Source organism: Dipteris shenzhenensis, chromosome 6 (assembly GCF_047967505.1).
Source record: "Dipteris shenzhenensis isolate YYH24624 ecotype China chromosome 6, Dip_SZ_1.0, whole genome shotgun sequence".
Classification (NCBI taxonomy): Eukaryota; Viridiplantae; Streptophyta; class Polypodiopsida; order Gleicheniales; family Dipteridaceae; genus Dipteris; species Dipteris shenzhenensis.
In genome coordinates this window covers 29,434,189-29,449,082 of record NC_141601.1, presented here as the reverse complement: position 1 = coordinate 29,449,082, position 14,894 = coordinate 29,434,189, and the positions used below count along the sequence as shown (strand labels likewise).

Genomic DNA, 14,894 nt, shown 5'->3' with positions numbered 1-14,894 from the left:
CCCTCTACAGCTTGATGCAATCTTCTAGGTGGTCACTTTGGTAAGGGACTTTAATACCACGACATCCAAACGACACAGATTACCAAGGCTAGCCCTGACTTCATCTATAGCACTAGAGGCAAAGGGAGATTTGAGGAGGGTATGCTCGAACACGCAAATGGCTTGCAGGCTTGGCACTACAAATGGATAGATTACCACCATTTCAGTATAGCCTTGAGACTTCATCCATTTTGCTCGCTTGTTGGGAGGTGAACTAGGTCATGAAAGAGGATCTCTTACTGCTCAACACGTCTCTTACTCGCTTGTCAGGAGGTGAACTAGGTCATGAAAGAGGATCTCTTATTGCTCAACACATCTCTTACTCGCTTGTCGAGAGGTGAACTAGGTCATGAAAGAGGATCTCTTACTGCTTAACACATACCAAACCCAGATAGCACCTACTGAGCTTCCGGTTAAACTCAGCTTCTATAGAGATTACTACTTACATGTCTCAAAGGAGGGGTTTACAAAACCGCCAAGCTAAACCCAGATTCTTGAGCTGCTGCTCCTCCCCGTGCACCCCCTCTTGTCCTCCTCATCCCCCTCCCTCTTAGCCCCTGCCTTCCCTCAGCCCCTCCCTCCTCCCTCTCCTCAACCCCATCTCGCTCTCAGCCCCTCCCTCCCCTCAGCCCCGCCTTGCTCTCAGCCTCTCCCTCCTCCTTCCCCACCTTGCCCTCTCCTCTTTTCCTCGCCCCCTCCCCACCTCCTAGCCCGCTCCCTTAGCCCCCTCCCCGCCTCCCTCAACCCCCTCCCTCCCTCCCTATCCCCGCCCCTTCCTCGCCTGCACTCCGCCTCCCTGCCTCCCTATCCCCGCCCCTTCAACCCCCTCCCTACTTCCCTTTCCCGCCACCTCCCCGCCTCCCTACCTCACCTCCTCAAACCGCCCCTTCCCCACCTCTCTTCCTCGCCTCTTCTATCCCGCCCCTTTTCTTTACCTCTTCCTCGCCTCCTGACCGCAACAGAAGTGACGGATGGATCGCACATCTATGTCTGAATCAGTAGATTGGCGATGCATTTCCACTCAGCCAATCCTACTCCGGTTCCACCGGCCACGAAAACAGTAGGTTTTCAAAAGACGAGTTGCAACAACTCAAGAAGGATGTAGAGCTTGAAAGCTCTACCACTTTGATCGCACGCATCTATGGGTCTCACCCTTCCAAGTCATAAGGCAGAGACTGGATGCTCGTGATGCTACACCATACCTCACCTCTCACTTAAAGATATTCGCTTATTGGGACGAAGTTTCTTCCAGGTTATTGGGACAAAGTTTCTTCCAGGTTGTTTTTGTTTTTGAAGACTCAAAGCCGGGTACTTGCACTTGGAACATAGAAAGATTTTCTTTGAGCCTTTCACACTAGGCTTTGACCTTAGGAAGGAGGACAAGCGAGGGTTTTCTCTTTTCGTCAGATTTCCCGGTCTCCCCCAATTTACCATCACCTACGCTATGTGATTGGGGAGTACTTTGGTATTGTCACTGAGATCCCCCCCTTCCTTGGTTTGCCCTTGACAACTGCAAAGGTGATCAGGTCTGACGGGGTTCCTAGAGTTAGGGTCCTCACTCCTTTTTGTGGACCCTAATTTATTAGACAATCATATCATGCTTCACCGTGCGAATGGTTCTTTCTTTTGACAGAGAGTGCAGTTTGCGGGCAGACAAGACCAATGCAAGATTTGCAAGCCCTTTGGGCATTTCGCCAAGGATTGCCCTAAAAAGAAGAAGAGGCCCAAAAAGCCTTCTGGTATAGCAGCTCCCCCTCGACCTCGACATGAGGGTGGTACAGTCCCAACACCTTGTTGGAATATGGAAAAAGAACTAGAACTAGAAACTGGAAATGGAAATGAAATGACAAGACTAAAAGACAAGAAATACCTTGAGAAGAGTGTAGACAAGACACAAGCTAGACTGATTGATTAGAATGATGTGACCCATTGAATATATGGGCCAAAGTACAAGACATAAAGCAAGAGTGCTTATGGGATAATTGTAGAAGTGCCACATGGCACACACTCAAGACATAAAGACTAGACTTAGACTTAGACTTAGACTTAGACAAATGTAGACTAGGAAATAGTACACTTAGTGTGCACTTATCTCCAACACCCTCCTTAAGTGGACACTAGGAGTAAGACAGAAAGACAAGACTAGAAGACAGACATAAAGACTGATAGACTGAGAGACAAGATAGAAAACATGACAGACAAAAGATCCTGAGACACCCCTCCTCAAGTGATATCCTCATATGGGTCCACAAGGGTAGGGACAAGATGGATCTAAAACACAGTCAGATTGATAGACAAATAGACAGATAGACAAGACTAGATAGACAGAAGACTGACTGTAGTCAAACAGAAAGACCAAGACACTAGAACCCCTTGACCTACATCATCGGTGGTCAAGGTGGTAGACAAGAAATAGAAGTAATCAGAAAGCCCACTTCTCATCATAGGAGGAAGGAACAGCACGATCTGCTGATGGAGATGTTGCAGCAATATGGGCTGAGGTAGATGCAGGGGCTGATGTAGAGGGTTTTGAGTAGCAGTCCCTCTCCCGGTGATTATCACGGTCACAAATGGTGCATGGATGAGCCTTGAAACAGTCCTTCTCCACATGATTAGTTTTGCCACAATGGGTGCAAGGCTTTCTTACCTTAGAACTTCCTTTCTTTGCTAAAAATGCAGTGTCAGTTACCTTTCGTTGTTGAGCTCTTTCTTCCTCTTGGAGAGCATTGATGATACCCTCAAGAGAAGGATTATTATGATACTTGAAGGTAGTGACAAGAGTATCATAGGAGTCAGGTAAGCTTTTGAGAAGCACAGCAATAGCAATATCTTCGGAGATGGGAGACTTAACTGACGCAAGCTGAACCATAAGACTGCGAAGATAATTAACTCTTCGCACCCCTATGTCAAGCTTGATTCACAGGAACACTTTCGCAGCCCTAGCAGATATCACGGACTTCCCAAAGGAGGACTTTGTGTCTTCTACTTTTGGTGAGACAATGGTTGGGGTTCCTGTTGACAGGGTGTCTTCTTCCTCAAGTGGACAAGCATTTCCCCCCTTGGATTTTCCGCCACTTGGTTCCCTCCCTCGCTCGTCGAGCAACTAGGTCAGGTAAGATGTTCCATGCTACATCCTCCCGCCAATGAGGATTGTTAGTTGGAACATACAAGGTCTTGGTGGCGTCCTTCGTCGCCGCTGCAGATAGCTGATCTGGAATCATCTTCATCCAAGTGTTACTGGTGGCTCCATTGATGTCTTATTCATTCAGGAGCACAAACTAGATGCCAGAGATTGCACAAAAGTGGGCAAATTACTTTCAGGTCACACCTTTTAGTCACTTGCTTTGGGTACTAGGGGAGGTACATGCATCTCAGTTTCAGACTCTTTTTTTCCCTTGGTTTTTGGACACGGAGTGATCATGCCCTCTAGACTCCTAGGCCCCCATTGCAGATTCTTAGGTCATTAGAGGGGACTTCAACATGGTGGAGTTACCCTTAGATAAAAAAGGTGGCGGAGAGGGTGGCATCCATTCTTTGAAGAGGAGTGCTTGGGTTGCCTTCCTTTTCAGTTCGATGGCATAGATGTTTGTTTTGATGATGCCTTTCACACTCAATCACAGTCACTCCTGTTTTCTTCGTCGAATAGGAGGCCGCAGATGCCTATCCATGCACAGGTTGACCGGATTGGGCCTTGGATAAAGGAGCATCAGTATGCATTGCCCCTGGGGTTTCCACTTCAAATCACTTTCCGGTGGTGTCGATGGTTTCTGAGCGCACTTGAGAGGACGATCTCCCAATATTAGGATTCTTGATGCTTTTTATGCAGAGGAGGACCTCACAGAGGCAACTTTGTAAAACAGGGTTTCTCACATGCAGGATGGAGTGCCCTCCTCTTCACATATGGCAACAGCCCTCTATGATATTAGTGACTTTTACCTTCTCGTTTTGCTAGTATCAAGATACATGAGATTCTTAGATGAGAGATTGGTATTCGCCAGAAGTTGGTAGCCTTACAGAGGCAAGAGCAGAAGAGGCCACAAGATGCTTGGATTCAAGAGCGCCTTGCTGCTATTGTTGGATCAAAGAGCAGAGTATGCTTTCCATGCATGAGTGTCCTTCTGATCCATATGGGAGGTAGAGCCATAAGCATTTCTTCTCTCCTCATGGCTGTAAGCATAGTAGAGAGAGTGTTTCTCAGCTCATTGACTCAGATGGAGTATTGCAATCAGATCCAGATGCCATCATGCGCATAGCTATAGATTTTTATGCCTCCCTTCTCTCAATAGATTCTGGTAGTGAGGCCACAGATGATGCCAGACATGTCATATGGCAATGTATTCCTATGTTGTTAGAACCAGATATGAGAGTCTCTCTTGATGCACCTTTCACCAACATAGAGTTCAGGACTGCACCCAGGTTCAAATGGGCTTACACTCTCTTTTTTCTTGACCTTTATGATTGGGGATCACATCACCTCAACCCTGCAGGGTGTTTGAGACTCCAATGAGATGCCTGACTCTTTTACAGAGGGTCTCATAAATTTAATCCCAGTGGAGACCTGTCACTCTATTGGGCACTTGCTACAAAATCCTGGCAAAAGCAATTGACTTGCGGTTGCATCCCATACTTCCATATCTCATTCATGATACGCAAACGAGATTTGTTTATGGCAGAAGCATTTTTAATAATATATTCTCTTTTTGGGAAGCTTCTGAGTGGGCCACGTGGAGCGGACAAAAGCTAGCCATTCTACTCTTGGACTTTGGAAAAGCCTATGACAGGGCAGATTGGGATTTCTTGAAGGGCAACCTTCATCATTTTGGATTTTCAGATGCAGCCTTGTATAGATCATCCCACAGCCAGGTGCTTATCTAAGGGGTTAGGGGAGACAGATTTCAGATTTCTAGATCAAGCCATTAGGGATGCCCTCTCGCCCCTTTTCTTTTCCTATTTGTGGCCAAGGCTATGGGCATTTTTCTTAGATCTTGAGTTGACATTCTTGGGCTCAGACTACCACTCAGACAGGAGGAGGACCGCGTGGACTGTGAGCTAGCACATGACACTGCAATTTTCTTAGAGGCCCCTTCTCAAACTCTCACTTCTTTTAGGACAACCTTGGATTTGTTTTGTATTGCAAAAGGTGCTCACGTTAATTGGGACAAGTCCAATGGCTTTTGGATGAGTGACGATGAAACTCCAGACTACGGGGCTGATTCGGGCTTCACTTGGACTCATAGGGGTGTGTCAGTCAGGTACCTAGGATGCTAGTTCGGTCTGGGTATCTCTTCTTCGTAACAATTTGCTCTGGTGTTGGAGAGCATTAGGAGGAAACTCCTTTTTCAAGGTGGTGGCTGTTTACCAAGTTTTGCAAGCCATGGCTTGGACCTTGGTATGTTTGCTCTTGTTGGTGCAGCTCCAGGGATTGCATCACTCAGCTCATAAGGCCTATAAGAAATTTTTAATGAAGTGGGCTAGATGGCACAACAGACACTATTGCCATGGTGGCTTGGGAGACCTTGATCCTTCCCATGCAAGAGGGGGTTCTCAACATCATAGACCCAGATTTGCAATGCAAGGCCTTGCTTTGAAAGTTTGTGATAGAGGATTTATGCCTCCTTCTTTATTGCATTTAGACCTGCAACCCTCCTCAAGTGGAGACTGGATAGACTACACCAAATGGATTTTCACTTCAGCCCATCTGAGATCTCCTTCCTCCCCGCCTGACGCTATTCTGAAAGCTTGGGCCAGCTTCAAAAATTCCCTTCGGAGGGTTCGTCCCTCCTCTCTCGAAGTGACAAGCAGCCTATCATGTGGAATGACTGTATACTTGATGAGCATGATAGGCAGCTTGGTTTCTCATTATATGCAGTGGTCCAAGTGGGAGAGAGGCCCTGCCGCCTCTGTAGGTTCTTGGAAAGGCTTCAAAAGGCTTCCTAGATAATCGTTAACAGCAATTGGTCAGTCACCTCAGAGGAAATGCAGGGCTGATACTTCAGATAAATGCAGCCTTACCCCATGATTGGGTGGATACAAATGACAGGCCCATGGTTTGTTCACAATGGATGGGGGCTTTTTCGAGGACAGGTATTCCTCTTCAAGTCATTGCTTTTTTGGGAGCACAAGAGGACCTTTTGAGGGACTGTCAAGTGGCAAGCTGTCTGTTTATTCAGATTATATTCTTATGGGCATGCCAGGATCCTAGGCTATGTGGAACAAGGCAAGGACTGTGCATAGCATATAGATCCAAGCCCTCGTCTTTCTCTCTCAGGTTCATGGAGGTTGTGGCTTTATGGAGGAGTCCCCATAAAGTATCTTCAATAGGACCCCAGAGAGTGGAAATGGATTGTTGCAGGGAACCAAGAGAAGGGTCTCCCTTCTTTTGGTTACACGGTCAATAATACCAAGAGATTCGTAGAGGTTGGAGACCTTCCAAATCCCCTCATTGGGAGAGTTATCAAGATTCCGCTGATTTGCAAAGTCTTTTGGAGGAGGCTCTGGAAATCCCGAAGAAATAGAAAGATCACTTTATTTTTTTGGCTTTCTATTCATGGAGGGATTGCAATGTGAACAAGGGGAGGTCCGGATTTGGGGCAGACTGCATGTGTCCTAGGTGCTCATCTACGGGTTCATCATTGCTTATGGGACTACAAGCATTCGAGAGTCATAGGGCTAGGGGCTGCCAGGATCCTCAGTACTTTTGTTCCCTCTTGTTTCTTCATGACTTGGGGATCAATGGCTTGGCTCTCTTTGTCAGGGCCTCAGATCTTCTATGAGTGGTAGGATGCTTCTTGGGCCATCTCGATTCAACAACACCTAGTCAAGCCTTGCTCTCTGGACGATGTGTCTATCTCCCACTATAGAGCAAAACACGCTGGTGTGGATTCTGCTTGGGAGATATTGGCTAGTATTACTACTTGGCAAATTTGGAGGGCTAGATGCACATAGGCCTTAGATGGATCACAAGTCCATCCTTCACACACCCTGCCCAGTATTTGGGCTGATACCATTCACACACCGATGGCCGATTGGGCGAGCAAGCAGGAGTCCTCCCGGGCAGCCTCTACCAGGAGGATATATTCCTTAGGGAATGGAGGGGTTTCCCCTTTTTTTCAGAGACTACAGCAAGGTTGAGGTGGCATTTTCAGCTTCAACCATGGCTTCTTTCCAGCTCATTCTGAGTATTATTTTGACTCTTCTAGAGTGTTTTTAATCCTTATCCCCAACATGATGTATTTCTGCTTCAAGCTTGCTCATGCGGGTTTCTTTCATAGTCTTTTTCATGGAAAAAAAAAAGGACCTAGATTCATATCCCACATGCACTGAGGAGCTAAATTGGTTTGTTTCGGGTATCTTCACACAAGCTACGGGTGGAGCAGAGGGCATCCCACATGAGAGATGGATCTATACTTTATGTCATATGCAAGAGACAGGGATAGAGATCACTTTGCATTCAGATGCCATGTGTACTATGAGATCCGTGGAAGACACCGTTCTCTTTCAATATTAGTTTTGGCCTACTCAGAGAGTCCCTAGGAAATCTTGATCGACTACGTGTGGCCACTTTTATTCTCAAGGCCCGGAGACATAGAGACCAGCTAATACAAGCATAGAGAGAGCACAAGAGGGACCGGCTAAGTCCATCCAGAGCACGATCACGGATTCTTTCTCTGGGTGACCCAAGCTAGGAACAGCATGGGAACAGACATAGCAGAGAGCTTAAGTGCACGACTTGACAGACCCGACCTCGGGTGGACACAACATGAGGACTACAAACATATCCTTCCTTGGGGAGATAAACCACCGAAGTGACAATAGTACTTGTCGAACAACGGGCTACATCACAAAGACTACAGAGAAGGGAGGAATGGACTTGGACAGGCCGAGCACCAACAACAACGATCTATCACTCCTCAATGCCAATCCTCACCAAGTCCTGAGCCACTATCACATGAGCTCCTCTTATCTCTCCACAATCGTCCGGTGGAGTTAGTCCCACAAACAGCATAACCCGCATACATAGGTCCAGTCACTCATTGATAGGAGGCCGCTTTTGGGTTTCTCTCGCAAATTTCATTGTATCTAGTTTTTTTGTTCTCATAGACCCTTTGGCCTCTCGTAGACATCGATACTCTCTCTCTCTCTCTCTCTCTCTCTCTCTCTCTCTCGTCCATCCACTCCCCTCGCGCTGCTCTCTTGCCTGCAGCTTCTCCGTCCGCTGCTCTCCGCTCCAGCTCGCCGCTCTCCCTCCCTGCTCTTAATTTATTTATATGAATTTATGGAAACTTTACTAGGGAACTCGCCCACTCGCTGCTCCAACTCCCCTCCTACTCGCTACCCGCCGCCCTGTAGTGTTGTCTCCCCTCCTACTGCTCCGCCTCCCCTCCCGCTCGTTGCCCGCCTCCCCTCCTTGCTGCTCCACCTTACAGCCCGCTGCCCACATCCCTGCAGCTCCGCCTTCACAGCCCCCCCACCTTGCAGCTCCATTGGCAGCTGCCCCCGCCACACTGCCCTCCACCCTCATCCATTCTCTTCCACCCTCCGCCTTGCAGCCCTGCCTTCATCCCCCTTCAGCCCCCTCCTTCGAGCTCTCCCGCTCCCCGACATTTTCAGCCCCCAAGACTGAGTGTGCCTCCCGCCATGGGGGGGACTCATGCTCCCGCTCCCGCTCCTGCACTAAGACCTGCACCGAACACGGGACCAGCCAAAATAAATGGGTAAAGGTGGCAAAGATACGGATAAAGATGCCAAGAAAGACGACAACAAAAACAAGAAACAAACACAACTAAAACTCGAGGATGTGAACACACGCTACAACCGCAATGGACTCGGAGTTGACAACAAAGCAAAGGTGGGGTCCATCTCAGCCTCAGCTTCAGTCTTAGCTTTCGTCTCAGCTACATCCTTATCCTCAGCTTCAACGCCAGCCTCAGCTTCAACTTCAGCATCAGCCTCAGTTTCAGTTTCAGCTCCACTTCCATCCACGGCCTCTACATCTGCAGCTATAGCTACTGGCACTGATATACCCCTACCCATGACATCGATTGCTCCACCCTCCCCTGCTATAGTTCTCTCTCCGATTATGATACCTACTTTGGAGGGGTCATACATTGTTGCGCACTACTCGACCTTTTTCTCCCCTCTGCCTCTCAGTCAACCCACGTTCCCACACCCTACTAGGATTGCCTCCTCTAGGTCACTATCATCTTCATATCGCACCCATCTCACCCAGTCATCACCCAACCTCCAGTCTCATCCCTACACTTTCATGCCACAATCCTTTCAGTTTCCGCTAGGGCACGGACGAGCTGACCCATCAGAGGCTTGGGAGAACTTGCAGATAGAGGTACATAGCATCTGAGAGCGCGAGATGGAGCTGTCACGCCTCGCACCGGATCTGACACGCTTCAACCAGAAGTAGGCGCGTCTCATACAAGAGCAAGTTCAAGCTATCCGAGACCGAGTTGATCTTATTCAGGGACTCGGATAGGAGATCTCACAGCTCCGACAGGAGGTCAATGCTATACACACAGTCCCACGAAGCACCCCAGTTGTGGAGGCACAAATTGCGAGCATGCAATCTGCCATCGAGGAGATGTCCAGATGGGTGGACGTAGCCAAACGGAAACCTACAAGGGTAACGGTTTCAGCTACCCTCTTGAAGCAGCAGCTGAGAGCCAGTAAGGCTCTCAACATCAGAGTACGTGGAATCCCACGCACTGAGGCTACGCTGATGGCAGATGCGACGGCCTTCGTGGCCACTACTCTAAGGACGACTAAGCATAGGATTGAGAGAGCATGGCAGGTAGGAATGAACCCCAACCGAGAGCAATCCCTTATCGTACGATTCCATGACGCTCAAACACGACTTTCGGCTTTATGTCGTAGGTCAACCTTACAAGACCAGCCAGCAATCTCCATGGATGAGGACCTTACTCCACTATAGGTTCAGAAGAGGCGTTTCTTGTTGCAGCAGCGGGATCAGGCCCACAAGGAGGGGAAGCGGGCAGTAGTATGAGATGGACGACTCCTTACAGGCCCCCGTCAGGCACCCACCTTCCCTCCCACATAGAGAGGCAGGGTCTATGAGACTCAGATATCCGAGACCCTATCCTGCACCATCTGGAACTGTAATAGTGCCTTATGGTCAGAACAAGGGAATTTCTCGGAATCCTATACAGGTCACGACATAGTCTTTTATACAGAGACACATCAGAGTCCAGAGCGCCCACTACCAGTAGTCAGCGGGTATACATGGATGCCTACAGAGATGAGACGAGGGATACAAGAGGGGTTCGAGGGTTAAGAGGAGTCGCAGTCCTTTACAAATCCACACTTTTGGGGGCCATCTCAGTGGAGCAGAGAGATGCACATTCCAAGTTTCTTTGGATCCGGATTCGGCACATGGACAGCCGGGATTTGTTTATTGTTATTTGCTACTTCCCCCTTGAGACCTCCCACTTTACCAGAGATATTCGAGGTGAGGATGAGACATCTCCATTTACTGCTCTTTATCACTCCATTGTTGACTTCTCTAGCCGCGGAGAAGTCCTCCTAGTTGGGGACTTCAACACGAGGACAAGCGCACGTCAGGCACCACTCCTTGACTTCAGGGATGATTCCACTCTACTACCAGACATTGACCTTGAGGAGACAGGTATGCTACGGGTTTCGACTGACAGACGAGGACCATTCACATCTTATGGGCAAGCCCTATTAGACCTTGGCAAGATGCATGATCTCATAATTTATAATGGTCTTGAAAGATGGCCCACCTCAGGCAGTTTCACGTGCTTTCCACATGGGGGAGGCTCCAGTGTTGTTGACTACATCATGGGATCACTGGCCTTCACATCTCGGATCACTGACTTTATCGTAGCACCTCTCCCTCCAAGGGTTGATCAAAACTATCTTTTCTTTAGCATTTCCACTCCTCGTCGCGCAGCAATTCCCACCCCGCTGAGTTCTTACTCCACCTACCATGATATACGCTTTGATCGCGTTTACTCACCCACTTACTCTGGCCGTCTGTATACACTTCTCGCCTACTTTGACTTCATACCCCTATTAGAGGATCGTCCTGCCCTAGTCACCCGCTCACTACATGAAGCGAGCCGTCATGCGCCAGGAGCAGTTCGCATTTGATGGGTCACCTGTTGAGGTAGTTTCATCATACACTTATCTTGGGGTCGTCTTTTTCGGACCCATCTTCACTATGAGACCCGCGATGCATGCACGCTTGAGCAGAGGATATGCTTCATTGGCTAGACTAGAGAGGCACTGCTTCCGCTCTCACTTCAGGATCCACGGACCAAAGGGTTGCTTTTTGACTCCTTGGTCCATCCAGCGAGGATGTATGGCAGTCCATGCTGAGGGCCAGGCTTGTCGGATACAGAGTGGGCCAGGGTGGAGCAGCTACCGGTTCTCATGTTATCACAGATGATCCGTGGTAAGCCATATGTTCCTCACTAGATCATTCGGGCGGAGTTTGGGTCACCCCCATTACAGCTAGATGCTGCATTTGAAGTCATCACGTATCTGTACCGAGTCAGAGAGTATGGGGATTACCCCTCTCGGCGTAGCAGGCTACCATGGCTAGCACTGTCCTCTTCTATGGCATTTGCAGCAAGAGGAGACCAAAGGTGTTGGTATGCACGCACAGAGAGATGGTTCAAGGGACTGGGGCTCCACATGGACAGACTACCCCCATTCCAATACAGCACGGATGCTCCGTTTTCTCCCCTCTTATCACACGAGGTCAACCAAGTTATCTGTGAGGATCTATTACAGCTACACACATTCCAGACCTGGCTGGGCCCAAGTGATCTTCTAGTGAGCTGGGCTTCTACAGAGATCACTTCTTACATATCACAGCAGAGGGTTTCATTGACCCACCAGGGTACACTCAGATTTACTTACCCCACTCGCTGAGGATTTCTCTTGGGCAGTTCCAAGTCTCTTCACATAGACTTTGTATCGAGAGCGGCAGAGCAGAGCGACTACCCAAGGAGAGGCGCATATGCACTTTGTGTGGCATGCAGGAGGTTGAGACAGAGGAGCACTTCATCTTCAAGTGTCCTATTTACTATGAGATCCGCAGATGTTTCTCTTGCCTCTTCAAAGACAGCTATGGGGTTTTGGCCCGATTCATCTCCTACCCAGACCGGCGATGTTTGGCAGGTTTCGTTCATGAGGCACTCAGACACTACTAGAGGATACTCCGAGCACAGAGACAGAAGCAGACTTTTTCCTTGGCTGATCCCTCTCAGAGCTCTATCACGGAGTTTTTCCAGCCAGATCACATGGACACCCATGGGACGAGGCCTCGACATGACCGTGACCCGAAGCTTGTGACCCGACAGCTCAGACAAAGGGTTGACACATAAATCACATTTGGGGACATCCCCTCCATGTTTAGAGTCGGGTCTCGCCTTACGGGGGTCACAGTAGCCCTGGTTAGACGCAGAGCTATGACCAAGAGACATGCCAGGGCTGCACCTTTGAGTGGCCGACAACACTCTTATCGCGGATTTCATGCCCCCATTGCCACATCCACCCTAATGTCTTGATGGTGATGATGATGATGATGATGAGACAGTCGATTACCGACATGACATGACTATGTTGTACTTAGGATTTAGTACTGACATTCTGCATATTTTGCATTTGCATTGGTGTGGATGCTCATTTAGTAGCTCCACCACCACAGCTCGTTTGTACCAAGTTTTTTACAGTCTCATAGAGTCCCATAGTCACATGAAAACCCGTTTCGTCCTCTTCGAAACCTTGAAACGCAAAACAGACGAAACGTTTCGAAATAGGACGAAACGTTCTCAACGAAACCTTTGTTTCGCCCAAATCAAAATAAACATTTTTGCCCCGTTTTTTCTAGAATCCAAGGTGTTTATGTTTTGAATTTTCTTTTAGTATCTTGACTTTATATTTCTCTTTGTTCACTCTAACTTAAATATAACATATCTTTTTGTACCTATAAGGGTATATATTAAGTATCAATTCGAAACCTATCCGTTTCGTCTGACAATACGAAACGAAACGAAACAAAACCTGTTGAAACAGCGAAACGGCAAAACAGATGAAACGTTTCTTGTGACTATGTCATAGACCCATCGGTCTTCCAAAGACTTTAATAAACTTTCTTTCTTTCTTTCTTTCTTTCTCTCTCTCTCTCTCTCTCTCTCTCTCTCTCTCTCTCTGTCTCTCTCTCTCTGTGGCTCTCACAACCCCCTCTCCCTATAGCAACTCAGTGTGTTGCAGGCAAGTAACAGGTGGCCATGGCTGCTTGCGGGGCGTGTTGTGGGCAGGCAAGCTCACCCAACAAGTTGTCTTGCAATCGCTCCACTCCAACAGCACTAGTTCCTTGCTCCGGGCTCCAAGCTCTCAAGTTCCAGGGAGTTTCTTCACAGTTCAGTTCACAAAGTGCATGTCCCAATTCAGTTCACAAGTTGGAAGCTGGTCGTTATCCTTGTCTCGAATCTCCACCCTCCTTTGAAGTTCCCTTACTTCCTAAATCCTCAACTTGATATGACTTGTTCCATTGCATATGACTTGTCTTATAAGTCATTTTTGAACTTGATCAAAGATGTAACTTTCCTGCTTTGGTAATCTTTTCATCAATGATACATGTATGTATAATATATATACATTATTAACCTTAAACCGCAACTCCGTTTCCACGGTTTCTGCTAGTCGCCAAGACTTTAACACACTGTTTCCCATTGTGCTCCATATCACCATTTCTGAAACTTCTATTAACTATGGCTCTTGTATTAGAGGTGCAATAACTCAGATAGAGGAGCACTAGAGCTCTTGACTTTGATGCCAAAGAGTCTTTGAAGCATATAAATACAGTGGTTAAGAAATGCATAAAAGAACTGAAAAACAACCAATGGAAAGCGCTACAAGAATCTCATAAAATGGAGGCAAAAATTAAGGCATGCATGAGGCACACACCAAAAGTATCCAACCTAGTCTAGACTCTAGAGTGGAAACTCGACACAAATCTCGAAAAATCATTCAAGGAACATTTAAGATGGAGGGCTACAGAGGAACAAAGCTCTTAAGCTCACAATGGTAGGGGTTAAGGATGATGCAACCAGCCCTTGGAAACAACCAGGAAATACATGCACAAGAAATTTGGGATGCAGCGTGTCATGGAGAGTCATTAACCAAACCAGAGGGGGTCCCAACAGAGGTTATCAGCCTATGGGACCCTCAATGCTTTTTCAATTGTTCTCTAGAATAGAAATGGGAGACTCTATGGTCCTCACCAAGCAACTTCACCAAGCCTTTCAGCAGGACAGATCTCTTGATTTACATAAAGACACACCAAACTTCCAAGCAAGGGGCTTACCCATGGTACACAAGTATAGGTGGTTGTCCACTCATACGATGCTAAACACAGAAAATGAGATCTCATGATGCTAAACATGACATGCCGTTAGTGGATGCATACCCTCAATAGTGATCGGGCCAGTTCAGACTTGACGGTTCACAGGGGAAGAAGAAATCCCAGTAGTTGTTCAACCAATTACTATACTATTGCTGAACGTGCAGCATTTCACTCATCCAGCTCGGGTAGATGTTGTCAACAATCAAATATTTGTTATGAGGCTTGTCTTTAGATCTACTTGCTTTGCAGAAGGAGAAAATTTTCTCATTGAAGAATTGCCTGGCTGAGCTGGATCTGCTTCACGCATGATACTATCCTTCTCATCTCAGTGGCATGGAGGGGCGGTATTGGTGCTACCTTTAGTTGGCAAGATAGAATCTTTACTGTCTCTTTGTTGCCTTGGGTCCAAGCCCAGTTGGCTTTAATGGGTGTGTTGTGTTCAGCCATC

At 47.7% G+C, this 14,894-nt stretch overlaps 1 protein-coding gene across 3 annotated transcripts in view; it reads right to left on the bottom strand.

The window, feature by feature from the left end:
• LOC147901031 (uncharacterized) overlaps positions 1-14,894 on the bottom strand; it is a 35,568-nt gene that overhangs the window by 7,315 nt on the left and 13,359 nt on the right. The gene's annotated exons all lie outside the window — the stretch shown is intronic.